The sequence below is a fragment of the Quercus robur genome, chromosome 2 (assembly GCF_932294415.1).
Source record: "Quercus robur chromosome 2, dhQueRobu3.1, whole genome shotgun sequence".
Lineage (NCBI taxonomy): Eukaryota > Viridiplantae > Streptophyta > Magnoliopsida > Fagales > Fagaceae > Quercus > Quercus robur.
Genome location: NC_065535.1, coordinates 26,760,529 through 26,782,466, shown reverse-complemented (window position 1 = coordinate 26,782,466; position 21,938 = coordinate 26,760,529). Strand labels below are relative to the sequence as shown.

The window sequence follows — 21,938 nt, the reverse complement described above, 5'->3', positions numbered from 1 at the left end:
TCTTTGTCGAAGATTCTCACTGGTGAGAATGCCTCTGATATGTTAACAAAGCCAGTTCCCACAGACAAGTTCAAGCACTGCTTGGACTTGATTGGTGTTTGCAGCTTGTGAGCCCTAAAGGGCTAAGGTGGAGGCGATGGAGGAGTTTGCTAGTGTAGCTTGATCAATTCAAGCCAAGGTGGAGATTTGTTGATGTGGGCCGTATGGCTTGTATTGCCAAGCCCATGTCAACACAAGTTGACCGTGTTATATTAGGAGACTAATGTGGCCGACTTAACGTATATTTCTATATATATGTTATTAGTTACGGCAATAGTGATGATTACTAATAACCTAACAAGTGCAGCTGTGTGAGAGAAATTCCTAAAAACCTAGCAGCCGCAAAAGAAGAAGAATAGAGTTTTCTTGTCTTGTGGGTGAGGGAGAGTTAGGGTGTATTGGGATTTGGATTTCTTGAGAGTGTTATTGTGCACTATTGTATCTCCCTAATTTTATAGTGAAATTTCTCCGTCGTCTCCGTGGAGGTAGGCAGTTTGCCGAACCACGTAAATTCTTGTGTTCTATTGTGTGTGCTTGTTATTTAATTTCCGCTTATTTACTGTTATTGATTTGAGTCCTGGGGTGCTATCTGCACAACATAACTTAATTTACGAAATATTTCATTAAAAAAAAAGATTTCTATCCAATATTAGGTGTGTGCATAGTTCGGTTGGTTTGGTTTTTACCCAAATTTTTCATCGAACTAACAGGGTCGGTTTTCCCATAACCAACATTGTTGTAGACAGCCTAAAGTCAAACTTATGACTTGCAACGGTGCTGATTTTCTCCATTGGGGCGGTGTAGGGCAATCAGTTTCAAACCCACAAATCAAAAACTCACTTAACCAACCCACAAATCAAAGACTTTATAAGTTTAAACAATAATTTTGCATTGAGAGCAAAATCAAAATTTTATCAATTAGATCTTTAAATTTGTGACACAAAACAAATCTTGACATTTAACGATTACAACAACAACGATATGTCACAGGCCTCGATTGGACTACCCAATCAAAAGTTATCATCAAAACAATATTCAACAATTATGATGCGCGCACACACACAATGGGCCATGATCATGTTTGATTTTAAACATTTAATTTTGATTGATTCTACCAAGAATTAATTTAAAATTAATTAAGTGTAAATATTTGATTAGATTGCATTTTCGAAGATATAATGTACTGTCCCTTCTCTCCAATAATAATAATTATAATAAATAAATAAAAACAAGAAAGAAAAAAAAGACATACATTGGTTTTGCATTCATTCTTTGTAATTGTCACTAGATTTTGAGCATAATTTTCTTATTTCATCTAAAATTTAAAGAGCCGAATTAGTAAAAATAATACAAGGTGCTTATTTGAGCTAGTCGCATTTCACAAGGATTTTTTCTTCACTTATTTGAGTTATATTTTAAAGAGACAAATTAATTAATTAAAAAAACATACAATTTGCTTATTTGAGCTAGATTTTAAGGATACGAATTAATTTTGATGAATAAAAGAATGAGATCACCTTTGTTGTGGATAAATTATTCAGCCCATAGGAGTAATGTTGAAATGGTCTTCTTAACTAATAAAATAATGCCACTTATGCAAATGTGTGAATCATGTTCCTAATCATCACAAGAAATAAAAAATAAAAAATATTAGGTGATGTCACATTTGCATGAAGAATAATGTTTCATTGATTGGGAGGACCGTTGAATGGGAAGACCACTTCAATGGTCCTCCTGTGGACCTAATAATATCTCATTCCTGGGTATCAAACCTGGGTCACTCGCATAGGAGACAAACTAGAATAAATGAGAAGAAACAATTTGTTAATTTGATCTAGGTCTAAAGCTGAATTAATAAAAAGAACACAACTGCACATTAGTGGGAGACAATGAGAATTCAGAGTCTTTTTATTTATTTCAAACACAATAAGTGGGGACGAAGGAATTAGAACCTATAGGTTCCAATCTTGGAGAGAATACATTGAGCAGAGCAATGCTCATAGTTATTTATTTTTATTTTACTATTACGACAATTATTAAGTCTGTTGCAAAATAAATCTCATTATTTGCAAACAGAGAGTTTGAAATTTATTACATGGAACATCGACCACCCCTTCAAGTTGTAGGACAGTAAACTGTGGAATTATCGCACAGATGAATGGTGCAGCCTGGGTTACCGCAGCAGCTGCAGCCATCATATAGCGTATTGTCTGGCCCACAAGTCATATTAACTACGCACGGGCATTCTATCGTTGGGCAAGAAGCTTGCGCAGTCACAACTTTTGGATTGAGAACTCCCACCATAAATGCACCTAACAATATATGGTAATTAAAAAAAAAAAAAAAATCAGAATGTATGAATGATTGAATAACAACTGACCATATATTTTGGTCTCTATTTATACCAAACAGGTTTTTTATTTTTATATTTTATTTTTTAAATTCGATGGTCATAATGGGAGAGTGAATTTATACACTGAATATCTCAATTGAAAATATCAATAAATATCAACTGAGTTACAAAACTATTGACTACTATATATAAATTGGCAGCTGTAAGACAGCAAAAAAGATCAATAATTCGTTCAACGCGCACAAATCTGGGTTAGGTTAAAGTTCCTTTTAGCCAAACTAATAAAATGTCATAAGGCAGTAGTAGTATAAAATTACCAAAAACAAGTGGAGTAAACATAAATAAATAAATCAATGGCCTTTGAATCAGAAGGCACTTTTTAAGAAAAGAAAGAAAGGGTTCAAATAAAAAGAAGAATGGTTGAATAGCAACTGACCATATATTTTGGTATCTATTTATACCAAACAGGTTTTTTATTTTTATATTTTATTTTTTAAATTTGATAGTTATAATGGGAGGGAGTGAATTTGTACTATAAATATCTCAATTGAAAACACCAATAAATATTAGTTGAGTTACAAGACTCTTGACCACTATATACAAATTGGCAGCTGTAAGAAAGCAAAAAAGATCAATAATTTGTTCAACGTGCACAAATCTGGATTATGTTAAAGTTGCTTTTAGTGAAACTAATAAAATGTCATAAGACAGCAGTAGTATAAAATTACCAAAAGCAAGTGGGGTAAACATAAATAAATAAATCAATGGCCTTTGAATCAGAAGGCACTTTTTTAAGAAAAGAAAGAAAGGGCTAAATTAAAAAGAAGAATGGTGTGGAAGCGTACCACACAGTAGGAGAATCATAACATTAACATGAACTTTGTTGATGGCCTGTTAGAGATATATTAGCCCATTAGCATAGGCTCAAGCCTAATTCTACTTTGTGTGCAAGCCAAGTCTCCTACTTGTACTAGAAGTCTATTAGTCTAGGGTTTAGTCTACTATATATACACATGTTATGATTCATTGTAACACAGGATTTGTACTACACTTTAATATATTATTAATGTAGCCCTTTAGGGTTTCCTCCGTGGATGTAGGCCGTTAGGCTGAACCACGTAACCCTCGTGTGTTATTATGTTTTATACTTTATGTTTTCGCTTCCGCATCTATACTAGCATATTCAACATGGTGTATCAATGCTAATATTTCACATGGTATCAGAGCCACCTTCCTGTGGCCATGGTTTTCTGTCCTTACGGTATATTTAAGAGCAATCTTTGTCTTCCTCGGTGTTTTTTTTTTCGCTGCGTTCATCTTCTTTGGCTTCCTACTGCTGCCGTCAAAACTCTCCGGTACAGTCAAGCCACCATTAGAAGTCGCATCAACACTGCAAGACCATTGCCTTCCTCAAACTACCGTCACAAAGCCAAACTTCATTCAAGGGATTTTCTCAACCTTATCAAATCTCAAGATTTCATCAAACTTCCATCTTGAGTTTGAGAGGGGGTGTTAGAGATATATTAGCTCATTAGCATAGGCCCAAGCCTAATTCTACTTTGTGTGCAAGCCAAGTCTCCTACTTGTACTAGAAGTCTATTAGTCTAGGGTTTAGTCTACTATATATACACATGTTATGATTCATTGTAACACAGGATTTGTACTACACTTTAATATATTATTAATGTAGCCCTTTAGGGTTTCCTCCGTGGATGTAGGCCGTTAGGCTGAATCACGTAACCCTCGTGTGTTATTGTGTTTTATACTTTATGTTTTCGCTTCCGCATTTATACTAGCATATTTAACATGGTGTATCAATGCTAATATTTAACATGGCCATATTGGTTTTTCCCTATGGGTTTTAGGGTGTAAATATCGCATACTTATACTACAACGCTGACAACAACGATGACGACCATAATGATGGAAACGAAGCAGCAACATATTCAACTGTTAGTTGTTTGTGTGGGCAAATATGATTCCTCCTGTGGTTTGAACATTCAACTTTCTATTATTGTTTGCGCACACGAAATGAATTCTTAGGCACAGTAATTTAATACATAGGATGTGTGAATTCAGCAAGCCATGTCCATCGCTGCGGCCAAGTGATACATTAGTCCACACATGCGCATTATTAGATATTATACATATACAGAGAGTTTGAGATGCTACAAACTTTATCCAAAAAAAATTATAAAATAATGTGGTTACCGAGTTGTCAAGTTTTGGGCATCAGATAGACTCAGACTTTCAAGAAATATTGGGGCACAGAGCAACTGGTGAGGAGTGAGCAGACAAAATGACGGTAGTTTTTGTTAGGAGATATATCTCTTTGGGAAGGCTGCAAATATAACAATATCAACACCACTTGAGTCAAAAACTTAAGCAATGTATTGGGACTAGACGTGGCAAAACGGGCGGGTCGGGTCGGGTTCGGGTCGGGTCAATCGGGTTTGCGGGTTAAACGGGTCACGGGTCAAAACGGGTCATTTTTAAAACGGGTCAATCGGGTTGCGGGTCAAACGGGTCGCGGGTTGAGTTGGGTCGTGAGTCGGGTCGAGTTGACCCGTATTTTTCAAACAATTTTTTTTTTTTTTTTTGAAATAGATGCAATCTATCAATTGTTTATGAGTTCCTTAATTGTGATTAGATTCTCACTAGTGATATTGTTACCAATTACCACTAAACACTTGAATTGATACCCAAATTTGGTGCAACTCCTGTTCCAGCTTTCTAGAAACTAATCTTGGTATAATCTTTAATCTATTTAAAGTAGGAAGAGAAAATAAAGGTGGCAAGTAAAAAATAACAAACTATAATGGAGTACATAACATATTAAGTAAAAAAGAATAAGTAAATATTTTATAAAAATTACACCTCAATCTAAATCTACTCAACATTGGTAAAAGTGGCAAAATGTGCGGGTCGGGTTCGGGTTCGGGTTCGGGTCGGGTCAATCGGGTCTCGGGTCAATCGGGTCGCGGGTCAAAACGGGTCACGGGTTAAAACGGGTCATTTTTAAACGGGTCAATCGGGTTACGGGTCAAACGGGTTGCAGGTCAAACGGGTCGGGTCAAAACGGGTCTGACCCGTTTTGCCATGTCTAATTGGGACCCAATTATATTATATTATATATATATATATATATATCAATTACTTATTCTTGTTTTCTCAAAAACAAGAAAAAATAAAATACTTATTCTTGTCATAAGTATCCAAATGTATGATTTCACAACTAAGCCAACTCATCAATTACGCATGAATATTCCAACAATATTTAACTCAAAAACTTTCACTAACTATAGTTAGAGTTTATTACTATTAGTCAAATAAATCTTTTCAGATTTTATAGTATTCTAAAACTGTTAATAATTAAAGAATTAATGTGTTGATTACTTCAAACATCAAGGAATTAGAGTGTCATTTCCCTTATATTTTGAGGCAACCTGTTATCTAAAAACTCAAGGGAGGATTTTATAATTTACCCAAAAAATAATGTAGGCCTTTTTAATTCATCATGTTTGATTGTTTGAGGTCTTTGTGCTAGCTAAATGATTTCGTCGATGCTAGTTGGTCATGGCATGGTGACCTACATCAGCGGAATCCACTCACATCTCAGTCCCTAATAAGGGGTGAAGGAATTTTTTATTTATTTTATTTTATAAATAATACCAACCAATTTTGAGATTTTACAAAATGACAGTAATTACCGCAAACATTTCATAAAATTATGCTGGGTTTGTATAAATGTAATAGTTAAATCTGTAACTTCTCATATTATAACTTAATTTATGAAATATTTCATTTAAAAAAATAAAGATTTCTATCCACTAGGTGTGTGCATAATTCAGTTGGTTTGATTTTCGTCCAGATTTTTCATTGAACTAATAGGGTCGGTTTTCCCATAACCATCATCGTTGTAGACCGCCTAAAGTCGAACTTATGACTTGTAGTGGTGCGGTTTTTCTCCATTGGGGCGGAGTCAGGCAATCAGTTTCAAAGCCACAAATCAAAAATTCACTTAACCAACCCACATATCAAAGACTTTATTGACACCTTATTTTACAACTTACATTTAACCGATATTAAGGGCAAAACAATAATTTTGCACTGAGAGCATAATCATAATTTTAACAATTAGATCTTTAAATTTGTGGCACAAAAAAATTTTTGACATCTAACGATTACAACGGTGTGTCACAGACCTCGATTGGACCACCTGATCAAAAGTTATCATCAAAACAATTTTCAACAATCATGATGCACACACACAATATGGACCATGATCACATCTGATTTTAAACATTTAATTTTGATTAATTCTAACAAGAATTAATTTAAAATTAATTAAGTGTAAAAATTTGGTCAGATTGCATTTCAAAGATATAATGTATAGTCCTTTCTCTCCAATAATAATTATAATTATAACTATAATAAATAAATAAAAACAAGAAAAAAAAAAAAAGAGACATACATTGGTTTTGCATTCTTTGTAATTGTCACTAGATTTTGAGCATAATTTTCTTATTTCATCTAAATTTTAAGGAGCCAAATTAGTAAAAATAATTCAATTTGCTTATTTGAGCTACACAAGGATTTTTCTTCACTTATTTGAGTTATATTTTAAAGAGGCTAATTAATTAATTAAAAAGAAACACACAATTTGCTTATTTGAGCTAGATTTTAAGGATATGAATTAATTTCGATGAATAAAAGAATTAGATTGTCTTTGCCGGGGATAAATTATTAAGTCTATGAGAGGAATGTTGAAATAGTCTTCCCAACCAATGAAACAATACAACCTATGCAAATGTGTAAATCAAGTTCCTAATCATCACAAGAAATAAAATATAAAAAATACTATAGGTGATGTCACACTTGCATAAAGAGTAGCGTTTCATTGATTGGAACTACCACTTCAACAGTCCTCCCGAAAACTTAATAATTTCTCATTGTCAAGATAAACTTGGGTCTCTCGCATAGGAGTTGAACTAGAATTAAGGAGAAGAAACAATTTGTTAATTTGATCTAGATCTTATAAAGAACACAATTGCACATTAGTGAAAGACAATGAATTCTCATACTGTCTTTTTATTTTATTTTTATTGACTTCAAACACAATAAGAGAGCACGTTTGGTAAACTGTAATAAATACTTTAATGTTTCCATGGCATAATTATTCGGTTGTTTGGTTATGTTTTTATTACAATGAATAGTTATTCCTTATGAATAATTATTCTTCAAAATAAGAAATAACTATTTCTTATAAAAAATACTGAATATCTATTCTTTCACCTTATGTAACAACTTTTTAAAAAAAATTCCTAAAAAACCATTAGTTGCCACATCTTCAAAAGAAAAGAAAATAATTTTTCTTGTTATTAATTATTAGCTCTATTTTGAACACCTTAAAATAAGTGTATTTTAAGAAATTTGACTTAAAAATTATTTAATTACACCTTCTTTTTATACTCTACTAAATTGTGGATGCATATTCAAAATTATATTCTTAAATGGTCACCAAATTAATGAATATTAATACTTATTACATTCTAACTTGATGTATTCCTTGTAATATTTATTTCCATTCTCATGTAATAATCATTATAGTGTATCAAACGTGTCCTAAGTGAGGATAGAGGAATTAGAACTGATAGTTCTAATCATGGAGAGAGAATACATTGAGCAGAGCAGTGCTCATAGTTATTTATTTTTATTTTACTATTATGACAATTATGACAATTATTAAGTCTATTGCAAAATAAATCTCATTATTTGCAAACAGAGAATTTGAAATTTATTACCTGGAACATCGACCGCCCCTTCAATTGGGAGGACAGTAAAGTGAGGTATTATCGCACAGATTAATGGTGCATCCTCGGTTATCACAGCAAGTGCAGCCATTATATGGCGCCGGCGTATTGTCTGGCCCACAAGTCATATTAAATACGCACAAGCATTCTGACGTTGGGCAAGAAGATTGCGCAGTCACAAATTTTGGATTGAGAACTCCCACCATAAATGCACTTAACAATATAGTAATTTAAAAAAAAAAAAAAAAATCAGAATGTATGAATGATTGACCATTGATTTTTCCCTCAATTGACAGAGCAAAATAAGTTTTTCTTTGAATTCAACTAGACAGTTTTTTTTTTTTTTTTTTTTTTTTTTTTTTTTTTTTTTTATAATTTAAAGTAATCCTACAAATATAAATTATTTTACAAAATTCTTGATATGACTTAAGTATTTTTTAAAATAATTATTGGTAAATAAAAATATGATATTAGTAGTGATTATATTAGAACTAATAAGAATTTGACACATCAATAGTTTGTAGTTATAACATTATTCTTATTTTTATTATCTTAAAAGCAATAGCTTTTAACCACCATTTATGAGTGTAATGACTGAAATTGGGTTGGACCCAAAATAGGATTGGGTTCTGCTCCAAGCGGCCAAAACAATAAATTTGTAAAGCGTGGATGAAAGAACTAGATCTATTCCAGAAGAAAAACGATTCAATTTGGTAATTTAAGACTGTTATACACAAGTAGGATGAGAAAATCTGTCCTCAAAGTAACTCAAGTAGTTTGTATCATATATTTTTGTCGAATAATAAAATTGTACAAGAGTTACAATCTTGATTTTCTTCCTCCCCTTTTTTAGTATATCTTCCCATGTTATATAATACAATCTTGGTGTCATCCTTACCACACACGTGTAGGTTAGATTCGGGGGACTCCTTCCTGTCCCATCCAGCACCTCCTAGAACCATCAACCAGTAGCTGTAAGGCTGCTTGATCACTATTCAGGCATCACTTCCACATTAATGCGGCCAAAGAGTTGGTTGAGAGGCATTTAATGCGGAGGTAGTAACTTTTGAAGATATTTGTTTACCTTTCTTTTCTTACCCCTGGTCCAATGTCCAACCCTTAGTTGTGATGTAACTCCGAAGTAAGTTCGTGATGATATGACACTCAGATCTACCTCGGACACATGTTGTCAAGAAGGCTTTTGTCCTCGGACGTTTATTGGACCTATCTCATATTGTCTCTACTCCTCTCTTCATTCTGTTCTCCTTATAATCTTATTTAGACCTCCTCGAATGGTCTAACGTCCTCAGATCGGGCCATAGGCCTAGTTAATACTGCCTTAACAATACTTCCTAATTAACTGGCCCCTACAATAGTCCCTCAAAATCTTGTTTTTTGAGTCCTCGGGAGAAAAGGATGATTTTGATGTCCTCAGCCCATCTTGTTTTTGGTTCTACTCTGTATTCCTGACCTCCTACATGTCTTTTTGTATGCTCTGGGCATGCTCCTGACGCTTCGGCGTCCAGAGCATGCCAGCATTAAATTTTGGCGATGTCCCTGTCCCCTACGTTCAACGGTAAGATGTAAATCGAACGGTGGAGGGTTCTTCTTGTTTTACGAGCGAGAACTTTCCCGCTTGTAACTTCTGCGCTACTATAAATAGCTTTTCAAATCAATTCTCTCTCTTACTTTCAACAATCACACAATCCTAGAGCTCATACACTAAACATGTCTCTTTCTTTCGTTTCCCTGTGCATCTACAAATACTAGAATCTTGTCCGAGAACCCTCTTTCGAACCTGTAAGTCTTCTTAAAACCTTTTTAGCTTTCATCTTAAACTTGTTAATTTTTTTTCGAAACCCTTTAGGAAAATGGGTAAGTTCAAATGTCTGGTTGAGTACGAGGAGGGTATGAGAAGTTTCAGGGCTAAGTATAGGATCCCACCAACAGTAGGTGTGAGGTATGCGACCCAGGGGGAGTGGGTCAGTGCTAGGAAAACAGGGGAGGTGGTCATTCCCATGACTGCCTTCATAGAGGGTGGGATGACCATTCCCATGAGTACCATTGCCAGGAATTACCTTAGGTTTTTTAGGTTATCTTCCACACAGTGTGCCCCAAACATGTTTAGGGTCTTAGGAAGTATAGAAGCTTTGAACGAGAGAATGAACCTAAACCTGACCCACCATGATGTGAATTGGGTGTACAATCTGCACCATTTGAAGGGGCAGGGATATTACCTCAAATCGAGGTATCTTGCAGTAAGGTTAATCCAGTACCTTCCCACTTCCAACAAGAATTTAAAGGAGGATTTCCTTATCTTCTTCAGGGAATGGCATGATGGCCTACCCTGTCCAATGGAGGAGGGAGAGCTAGGTGGGGGAATAGCTGTAGATTCATGAATTTTGATTTATGTTTCCATTCTGTGTCTCAATGTCCTTGTTCCTAATAAAGCCCCATTCTAATTCAATGATTTTACAGACAAGCATACTACCAAGCCCAAACTCAGTTTAGTTAACAAGGCAAGCTTGGATAGGGTCTTGTAAGCCGAGGTGTATGTGAAAGAAGTTGACAGTCAACTCCGAGCAGCTCATCTAATACTTGGATACAACCCCCTTTCGTTCGCCTTCCAAACCCCCAAGTACGTGATCAAAGCTCGCGACCCCCGGCTCTACCGCATCAGTGTTGCATACCAAGGGTTTGTCGTTTCAGAAGGTGTTCCACTCCCTAGAGATACATCCCACACTCAACCACTTTTCATTGCCACTCCTTCAGTAGGAGCATCTTCATCCCAGCTCGTTCTCAGGGAAGAGGAGGAAAGAAGAGAAGAAGGAGAAGAAGAAGAAGAAGGAGAAGAAGAAAAAGAAAATCCAGAGGAAGTTGTAGATTTATCAGATTCCTCTGAAGAATTTGAGGCTTTTAACCAGACTTACCTCCCAAGGAAGTCTTTGATGAAATGGGTATCCAAAGGAAGCCTCAAAGGAGTTTAATAGAGCTGATAGAAAACCAGCCGGGAAAAAGTGTACCGGGGAAGTCCACCCAACCTCAGATCCCCCTTCCTCGTCCCAAATCTCCTCCTCCTGCTCCTCACCCACCTCAGCCCATTAGACCTGATCCTTTGATCCAAAAAGGAGAAGGGAGCAAAAAGGGAAGGATGTGGTTGAGACAGGAAGGTCCCGTCTGACCCAGGAAGAGGAAGCTCAACGAGCTGCAAAGTAGCAAAAAGTCATCCACCCATCACAACGTGGCTGGGAAAGGTCGGACACTCAGCCTCCTAAGCCACAAGCCTAGCTCCCAGCGCCCATGCACGATGGGGCGCCCTTGAGGGATGATGCATCACTCAGGAACTTCAACGGTGGCATTGGGTGCCACGTTGCCTCGGCCGTGGAGGAGGCCTTGTTGCTCCCCAAGGACATGGCTGACTTGAGGAACATGAGGAAGAATGAAGTTTTCCTTAACTGCAAAAGATACCTGAGAATGGTATAATATTAACTTTTTTTTTTCTTTTGTTTATAATTATTATTTGTAGACATATATATTTTTTATTGGCTACAGTATTAACCTTTTTTTTTTAGGCTGTCCAAGCCACTTTCAGGCAAGGTTTTCAGACCCAGACCGTTCATTGAACCGTAAAAGGGAGAGATTCAAGGTTTTTGAGGTTGAACTGAGGTCGAACCGGGGTCGAATTGTGACGACGTCATAATTAATTTAATAATTATTTTAAATATATATAAAAACATTAAATTAATAAAAAAATAAAAAAATAAACTAAAATAGTCCAAAACAAATATATATAATATTTTTTATGACATAACTTTCATAATACAAATAAAAATTATTAAATTCTAAAAAAACATAAATAGCTATTTTCCTTTTCTTGATTACAAGATTAGAAACATTATGGAAAAGTAAGTTTCCAACTAAATAAAAAAAGCGCAAAATGTGCCAAGGTAGAAACAGGATGAAGGGATTGTAACAAAATGGGGGAGTCATAAGGCAACTACTGGTTGGTCTAAGTGTCAAGTCTCAACAAGTGTGTTGAGTTGTGAAGTGACCACTTTTTTGACAAATATTTTTTTCAGGGAAATGCTTTTAAGAAATTGTCAATCGGCTTTACAAAGTCATATGGGGGAGCAATTAATAACACTCAGTCTTTAACTCTTTCTCCTCCACTCAACTCCTGACGCGTGTATTGTCAGACTACCAATTACTTGATATTGATATAAATCCAAGCTACGCATGACTGTAGGACATTTGAAAAGAAAGAAAGCGTGTGGGTGTATTTACCTTTTCTTTTCTTTTTTTTCTTTCATTTTTTCTCCTCCACAGACGTATTCCCCATCCCCACTCCTCTCAAGTCTCATCTTGATTTTATTTTTCTAGACTCTTCCTTCTCCACAGAATGTGTCCTCTGCTTTTATTTTTCTTTCTTTCTCTCTAGCTCTCTATTTCTCATTCTCTTTCTCTCATACTCTCACCTTGTCACACACACATTACTGGTGGAGAACAAAGCTAGAATTTAAAGCTTGCTTCGCCCAAGAGAAGAGTTTCTGAAGAGAGGGAGCTGCGTGATGTGCTCTAAAGAGAGAAGAAGAAGAAACATAAAGACATGTTGTGTTTCTCTGAAGATGGCAATGGCAGAGTTTCTGAAGATATGATTTACTCCCAACAGTTGTGTGTGTGTGTGTGTGTTTTTTTTTTTTTTTTTTTAAGGTTCAGATTCAAAGGGAACCGTGAGAACCGGTCTGATCATGGTTCTCAGAACCGTGTGATTGAACCACAGTTCGAACGGTTTCCTGTTTTTTTGGCATAGACCGGTTCTTAAGCTTAAAAGAACCGTGATTATGAGAGGTTCACGGTTTTTTCGGTCGGACCGTACGGTCCGGTTCGGGTTTCAAAACCATGCTTTCAGGTTGGAAGAGATTACTAATAACTGCTATCAACAGTTGGAAGATGAAAGGAAAAAACGGTCGGCAGCTATACAAACACTGATAATATCCGAACATAATGTTCCCGATCTGAAGAAAAAGTTTACCAGTGAGGAGCAGGCTCGCCGTAGCTCTGACTCGGCCTTGGAAGGCGTAGAGAGGCAGGCCGAGGAACAGAGGAAACGTCTGCGTGAGACCGCCGACCAGTTGACTGCTGCCCAGGAGCAAGTGGCAGCACTTAAGAAACAACTGGAGGAAGCCTAAAGGCTGAAAGACCAAGTTGAGAAGTCCAAGGCCGAAGCTGAGAAGGCACGGATTGAGGCCGAGAAGGCAAGAGACGAGGCCGAGCAAAAGGGTTATGACCTTGGAGTGGCTGAGATCGAGGAAACCCTTAGGGCAGAGGTCCCAACTGTGTGTCGCATTTTCTGCGCCAAAACTTGGGATGAAGCCTTAACCCGAGTTGGGGTAGAGGCTTCATCTGAGCTGAGGAAACCAGAAAATGTGTTTTACCCTTCTTCAATACGAGCCTCGAACCTTCCTTCTGCTCAAAATGATGTGGCTTCTTCAGCTGTTGAACCAAGTAAAGAAGCACAGCCTCAGGATCCTCATTTTCCCAGCCAGCAAGAGCCAACAAAAGAACCTGGTGCTTCCCAAGAAGTATCCTCGGATAAGGCTGCAGCTGTTCCGGAAACAGGAGCAGCTTCCCAAGGCTTTCAGCAAGACTTGGCTTCAACAGTTATGCTTGCTGAGGGAGCTACTAAAGATAAAGAGGGAACAACTACCTCGGAGGCAGATAGCCCAGCCAACAAAACTTCCAAGCTTCAAATTAAGCTGAAAAAATGAGCTTGCTTTTGTTATGTAATTAAAACTTTTACAAGGAATTCTGTTTCTGTTGTTTTTTTTTTTAAACATATTTTAATGAAGTGTGCATTTTTACTTTTTGGAATTTGTTTGAGTTGTTGTTTATTTCATTTTTGTTTTATTCGTTTTGTTATTTTGTTTTTGAGTAGCTTTCATCTTGACTGCCCTTTGTTTATACAAGAGAAAAAACATAATTTACACACTCTTTTAATTGGCAATTAAGATGGATGATAACCATTGAGTCTATAATATTACATAGATATATTTTGGATACATATATATCCAGTCTAACAAGTTTATCCTTAAGAAAATGTCCAAAAGTTGTACAAAGTTAAGTCCATAGCACCTCAGTATGCTTTAAATGATACTTATGAGCTTATTGGGATTTATATCTATACTAGGTATTTTAGGAACCTTGTGATCCGAGAATGGGACTTAAGGGTTTACTCCCTTTTAATGCCCAAGTTTGTGTTGCACTAGTATTTTAATAACAAGAGGCTGTATTAGTTTCTATTGAACCTACTTAATGCCCCAACAGACGTCATAGGCTGTTAATTTCCACTAAGTTTGTGGTTCGAGGGACCTGACATAACTTAGTTTCTGTTCAATACTTCAACAGATGTCATAGGGTATTAACTTCCACTAAGTTTGTGGTCCGAAGAACCTGACATAACTTAGTTTCTGTTCAATACTTCAATAGATGTCATAGGGTATTAATTTCCACTAAGTTTGTGGTCTGAGGAACCTGACATAACTTAGTTTCTGTTTAATACTTCAATAGATGTCATAGGGTATTAATTTCCACTAAGTGTGTGGTCTGAGGAACCTGACATAACTTAGTTTCTGTTCAATACTTCAATAAATGTCATAGGGTATTAATTTCCACTAAGTTTATGGTCCGAGGAACCTGACATAACTTAGTTTCTGTTTAATACTTCAATAGATATGGAAACACATGATGTATGATTGGCATAAATTAAAAGAAGACTAAACAAGATTACTTTTATTAATAATAATACCTCTTCAGATTGTTTACATTCCAAGGATGGAGTACAGCTTTTTCATCTAAGTCTTCCAGATAATAGGCTCCTATTCTGGCTACTGAAGTAATCTAATACGGTCCTTCCCAATTAGGCCCCAATTTTCCCCAAGCTGGATTCTTGGTGATTCCCAGAACTTTCCTCAGCACCAGATCTCCTACAGCTAATGGCCTCAGCTTTACATTGGTATCATAGCCTTGCTTGAGTTTATGCTGGTAGTAAGCTAGTTGGACTATTGCATTCTCCTTTCGCTCTTTGATCAAGTCCAAAATTTTTTCTAACAGCCCATCATTACTGTCCGAGATAAATGCACTAGTCCTTAACGTTGGGAAACCAGTTTCCAAAGGGATGACGACCTCGACTCCATATGTCATTGAGAAAGGAGTCTTTCCTGTTGACCGTCGAGGCGTTGTTCGATATGTCCAAAGGACATGTGGCAATTCCTCCACTCATTTTCCTTTTGCATCATCCAGCCTCTTTTTAAGTCCATTGACTATAACCTTATTGACAGCCTCAGCTTGCCCATTCCCTTGAGGATAGGCCAGAGTGGAATATCTATTCTTTATCCCTAAGTTAGAACAGTATTGCCTGAAAGCTTTACTAGCAAATTGAAGGCCATTATCCGAGATAAGGGCGTAGGGAGTTCACAATCGTATAACGATATTCTTCCAGATAAACCTTTTAGCATCTACGTCTTTGATGTTAGCCAAAGATTCAGGTTCGACCCACTTAGTGAAATAATCCGTGCTGACCAGCAGATATTTTTTGTTTCCTAATGCTTTAGGAAAAGGACCTACAATATCTAAACCGCACTGAGCAAAAGGCTAAGGGTTGGAAAGAGGATTAAGAATTCCTCCAGGTTGGTGGATGTTTGGAGCCAATCTCTGACATTGGTCACATTTTCTAACATACTCGTGTGCTTCCTTCTGCATATTTGGCCACCAGTATCCTTGAGTAATGGCCCGGTGAGATAAGGACCTTCCCCCCATGTGACTTCCACAAATTCCTTCATGCAGTTTCTGACTCTGACATCTCGGGGTGTATACAAAGTAGATACGGCCCAGAAAAAGAACATTTATACAACTTTTTGTCCTCGGATAACCAAAATCGAGGAGCTTTCCTTTGTATTCTCTCGGCTTCTAGTTTCTCCTCAGGCAATGTATCGCTTTCGAGGAATAACAGTATGGGGTCCATCCAGCTCGGCGCTAAGTTGACTTGATGAACCTGGAGTATGTCCTTCCTTGTTGGGGTGGGGGTGCACAAATCCTTAATGATTATCACCCAGGGCAAATTCCGTGTTGAGGAGGTGGCAAGGGTTGCCAAGGAATCTGCATGGGTATTTTCACCTCTGGGAATATGTGACAAGTCAAAAGATTCAAATTTCGTTTGTACACGCCTAACTTGACTCAAATATTCCTGCATTCTTGCATCTCAGGCTTCCAGTTCCCCTTTCACCTGGCCGACTATCAGTCTTGAATCTAAGAACACTTCCACTGTCTTTCCACCCATTTTCTGGACCATATTCATTCCCATCAGCAAAGCTTCATATTCCGCTTCATTGTTCATAGTTGAGAATCCCAGCCTCAAGGACTTCTCAATGATGATCTTTTCAGGGGATACCAAAACTAGCCCCATTCCTACTCCCCGTTGGTTTGCTACTCCATCCACATATACTTTCCAGGATGAGGCATCTTGTGTGGAGATCAGGCCAACTGACTTTTCATCCATGCCACGTTGCTTCATCTCAGCTTCTTCTGGAAGCTCAGCGAACTCGACTACTAAATCGGCAAGGACTTGGCCTTTCACAGAGGTGCGAGGCATATACTTGATGTCAAAAGCCCCTAGGACCGTTCTCCACTTAGCAATCCTCCCCGTATAATCTGCGCTTCTAAGTATGGACTTGAGCGGTAGCTAAGTTAGAACTACCACGGTGTGCGCTTGGAAATAATGTGGGAGTTTACGTGTAGCATGGACTACTGCCAAGATGGCCTTTTCCAGTGATAAGTACAGCACCTCGGCTTCATAAAGTGACTTACTTACGTAATTGGTCTTTGAACGCCATTGTCTTATCGTATCAAGAAAAAACTTACTGCATGAGAGGCAACTGCCAGGTAGGCAAACAGGACCTCGTCCATTTCAGGACTGGACATGATAGGCGGCCAAGATAAGTATTGTTTCAGCTGTTGAAATGCTACAGCACATTCCTCGGTCCACTTAAATCCTTTCCATTTATGCAGTAAAAGGAAAAAGGGTCTACACCTATCAGCTGACCTAGAGATAAATTGGTTTAAAGCAGCAGTCATCCCTGTCAGTTTCTGTACCTCTTTCGGATTCCAAGGTGCTTGTAAGTCATTAATGGCTTTAATCTGATCTAGGTTCACCTCAATTCCCCTGTGAGTCACCATGTACCCCAAAAACTTTCTGGAGCCTACACCAAAGGAACACTTTGAAGCATTTAGACGTAGCTTGTGCTTTCTCAGAATTCCAAAAATGCTCGTAAGATCTTCCACATACTCAGACACCACTTTGCTCTTCACAACCATATCATCGATATAGACCTCAATGTTTCTGCCCAGTTGTGGTTCGAACATTTTAGTTATCATCCGTTGATAGGTAGACCCTGCATTTTTCAAACCAAAAGGCATCACTTTATAATGATAGTTTCCAATGGGGGTGACAAAAACTGTCTTCTCTTGATCATCCAATGCTAACGGTATTTGGTAATATCCTTGAAAAGCATCCAAAAAGCTCATCCGAGGATGACCTACTGTTGCATCTACCAACTGGTCTATCCTTGGCATAGGAAAGAGGTCCTTGGGACATGTCTTATTGAGGTCCGTGAAGTCCATGCACACTCGCCACTTCCCAGTCTTCTTTTTCACCACCACCGTGTTGGCTAGCCATTGAGGATAAAAAACTTCCTTGATAACCCCTGCCTGCTTGAGCTTGGCAACCTCACTTCTGACAGCCTCGGCATGTTCTTTTGATGGGCGCCGAGGTGGCTGTCTCTTCGAAGTAATGGAAGGATTAATATTGAGTTGATGACAGATAAAGATCGGATCTACACCCGGGGCTTCATATGCGCTCCATGCGAACACATCAACATTTTCCTTGAGGAATTCCACCAATTGCTCCTTCTCTTGCGAAGGCAGTTTAGCCCCAACTTGAAAGAATTTCTTCGGATCATCGCCAACGATTACCCTCTCCAGATCTTCGCATTTTGCCTCGGTAGCTGGTCCATTTAAGGGTAATGCTGGGGCTTTTGATTGCTATAAACCATTATCGGCGGTAGCCGAGGTCTCCGCCTCTGGCCGATGTTGGATAGCCGCTACCAGGCATTGTCGGGCTACAGCCTAACTTCCTACTATTTCCAAAACCTGGCCTCCGGATGGGTATTTTACCTTCTGGTGTAGAGTAGAGGAAACAGCCCCCAGGGTATGAAGCCAAGGTCTGCCCATAATAGCCGTGTATAGAGAGAAAACATCTACAACGATGAAGTCCACTTCCACGACATCCGTACCGATTTGTACAGGTAGTCTGATTTGAACTTTTGGGACGATCATTCTTCCCTCAAAACTCACTAGAGGAGAACTATAGGCCGCCAAGTTCTCAGACTTCAAACCTAGTCCCTTATACAAGTCAGGGTACATTATATCAGCAGCACTACCTTGGTCAATCATCACCCTTTTCACATCATACCCGCCAATTCTCAGTGTGACCACAAGAGCATCATCATAAGGCTGTATGGTTCCAACCTTGTCCTCATTTGAAAAAACCAAAACCAACGGGACGTCCATCCTGGCCCTTTTAGGCATTGAGCTATACTCTTCGGCTAGAGATCGGGATACCGACATTACTCTGAAAAGACAAGATCCAGTCCTCCCTAGGGCAGTAAAAATAACATTTATTGTGCCAAGGGGGAGTCTCGAAGAAACATCTCCCCGCATCTCTAAACCTGCTTAGTTTATCCGACCACTGGAATGATGCAAGAGTTGCTTCAACTTCCCTTCTCGGACTAGCTGGTCCAAATGGTCCCATAAATTCCTGCAATCCTCAGTTGTGTGTCTATGATCCTGATGATAGTGGCAATAAAGATTCTGGTTACGTCTCGTAGGCTCTCCTACCATCTTGTTTGGCCATTTGAAAAACGACTCATTCTTGATCTTCTCCAATACTTGTTGTACTGGCTCTCGAAACACAGCATTAACCGCCTAGGTGTTGGCAAAACCTGATTGCCCAACAAAGTCTTTCCGAGGTCAGTTATTGATGTACCGGTCCGACCTGAAATCCCTTCTCTCCTGAGGGATTACCTTAGCCTTTCCTTTTCCTTGCAGTTGGTCTTCTTCTACGCTTCTGTACTTGTCAATCCGAAACATCAATTGGTGTACACTAGTAACAGGTTTACCAGTTAGAGATTTCCTCAAATCATGCTCGGCTGGAAGACCAGCCTTGAAAGTGCTTATGGCCACATCATCATACTCTCCCTCTATCTCATTAAACATTTCCCAATATCTATCCAAATAAGTTTTAAGAGTCTCACCCTCTCGCATGGACATAGACAATAAGGACCCCAAAGGTCGAGGAACCCTGCTGCAAGTAATAAAGCGAGCGCCAAAAGCCCGGGTGAGTTTTTTGAAGAAATCGATAGAGTTAGCCCTTAAACCGTTGAACCATCTCATTGCCACCGGGCCCAAGCTTGATGGAAAGACCTTACACATCAAGGCCTCATCTTTGGAGTGGATAGCCATCCTTTGGCTGAAATGGCTAACGTGTTCTACCGGGTTTGTCTGACCATTATATATATGGTGAATGTAGGCTGATGAAATTGCCGAGGAAGACTCGCATCCTCTATATTCCTTGTGAAGGGTGATTTGGAAACTTGACTCAGCGCCTTGTTCATGGCATTGTTCCCCAAGCCTCTGTGAGACGGGCTTTTGTACCTGCGTCGATGGTGGTGCTCCTCTTCATAGGAAAAAGTCTCGCTAGGCGGAATTCTGGATCTCTGTCTATAATTAGCACCATCTGTCTCTTCGGAGGACGGTTTGGAGCTGGACAGGGAACGTCTTCACCGAGCATGACGCAACTCTCTTTTTAAGTCGTCAATTTCACGTTGCATGTCTCTGTCATTTTTTGCAAGGGAAACATTACTCTTCCCTCGAAACTGACTTTTACTGGTATGAGTTGTGCGCACACTTCCCTCACGGCCCCCTTTCCGTTCGAGGCTCCCGCGCAGATTGCCATGCAAGGAATCCCTTGACTCTACTTGGTGTAGATCAACATCTATCTGGTGCGGTCCTGCCGCTGCCTAGTGTAGACCTGCCTCCTCCATCGTGAATGTTGTAACTGAATTTCCTTTAGCCTAGATCAAGCTCTTCCCATAGACGGCACCAATTGTAAGGACTGAAATTGGGTTGGACCTAAAATAGGATTGGGTTCTGGCCCAAGCGGCCCAAACAATAAATTTGTAGAGTGTGGATGAAAGAATTAGATATATTCCAGAAGAAAAACGATTCAATTTGGTAATTTAAGAATGTTAGACACAAGTAGGATGAGAAAATCTGTCCTCGGAGTAACTCAAGTAGTTTGTATCATATATTTTTGTTGAATAATAAAATTGTACAAGAGTTACAGTCCTGATTTTCTTCCTCCCCTTTTTTAGTACATCTTCCCATGTTATATACTACAATCTTGGTGTCATCCTTACCACACACATGTAGGTTAGATTCGGGAGACTCCTTTCTATCCCATCCAACACCTCCTAGAACCATCAACCAGTAGCTGTAAGGCTGCTTGATCACTGTTCAGGCATCACTTCCACATTAATGCGGCCAGAGAGTTGGTTGAAAGGCATTTAATGCGAAGGTAGGAGCTTTTGAAGATATTTGTTTACCTTTCTTTTCTTTCCCCTGGTCCAATGTCCAACCCTTAGTTGTGATGTAACTCCGAAGTAAGTTCGTGATGATACAACACTCAGATCTATCTCAGATACATGTTGCCGAGAAGGTTTTTGTCCTCGGACGCTTATTGGACCTATCTCATATTGTCTCTACTCCTCTCTTCATTATGTTCTCCTCATAATCTTATTTGGACCTCCTCGGATGGTCTAACGTCCTCGGATCGGGCCATAGGCCCAGTTAATACTGCCTTAACAATACTTCCTAATTAACTGGCCCCCACAATAAGTTTTTTTTTTTTTTTTCTTTAATGATTTTTTGTGGTTATTGTGGAAAAAGAAGATTTGAATCATGAATGTCTCAAATCTCAGTTAGAAATACTAGAAAGTACTGAGTGAGTTACAAAGTTCTTGATCACCCATGTACAAGTAATTCGTTCAACAGGCATAAATCTTGGTCATGTATGTGTTAAAGTTACTTTTAGTGAAACTAAAATGACCCAGGGCAGTAGTAGTATACTATCACTATATACAGATCAAAAGATATTCAAGGAGGAAAAAAGAAAAGAAAATTAATAAACTTTAAATCAGAACGCAAAAAAATAAAAAATAAAATAAAATAAAAAAGAAAAAAGAAAGAAAGAAGAAGAAAGAGTTCAAATCAAATTAAGAAATGGTGTGGAAGCGTACCACACAGTAGGAGAATCATAACATTAACATGAACTTTGTTGATGGCCATATTGGTTTTTCCCTGTAAGTTTTAGGGTGTAGATATCGCATATTTATACCACAACGCTGATAACAATGATAACCACCATGATAATGGAAACGAAGCAGCAACATTCAACTGTTATCTGTTTGTTTAGTTAGATAGAATAATATCATCTATGTGGTGTGGGCACACATGATTCAACCTGTGATGTGATGAATATTCAACATATTTATATATATATATATATATATATATATTATATTCGTTTGCGCAAGCAAGCCATATCTATCACTGTTCCAATG

General features: G+C 38.2%; 1 long non-coding RNA gene across 1 annotated transcript; it reads right to left on the bottom strand.

The window, feature by feature from the left end:
- Positions 1-1,919: 1,919 nt before the first annotated feature.
- Positions 1,920-21,702, bottom strand: LOC126713105 (uncharacterized). The gene is made up of 2 exons (XR_007651271.1): positions 21,615-21,702; positions 1,920-2,351 (listed from the first exon to the last, which is right to left on the bottom strand). It is a non-coding gene; the product is annotated as an uncharacterized LOC126713105 (long non-coding RNA).
- Between the last annotated feature and the right edge of the window lie 236 nt (positions 21,703-21,938).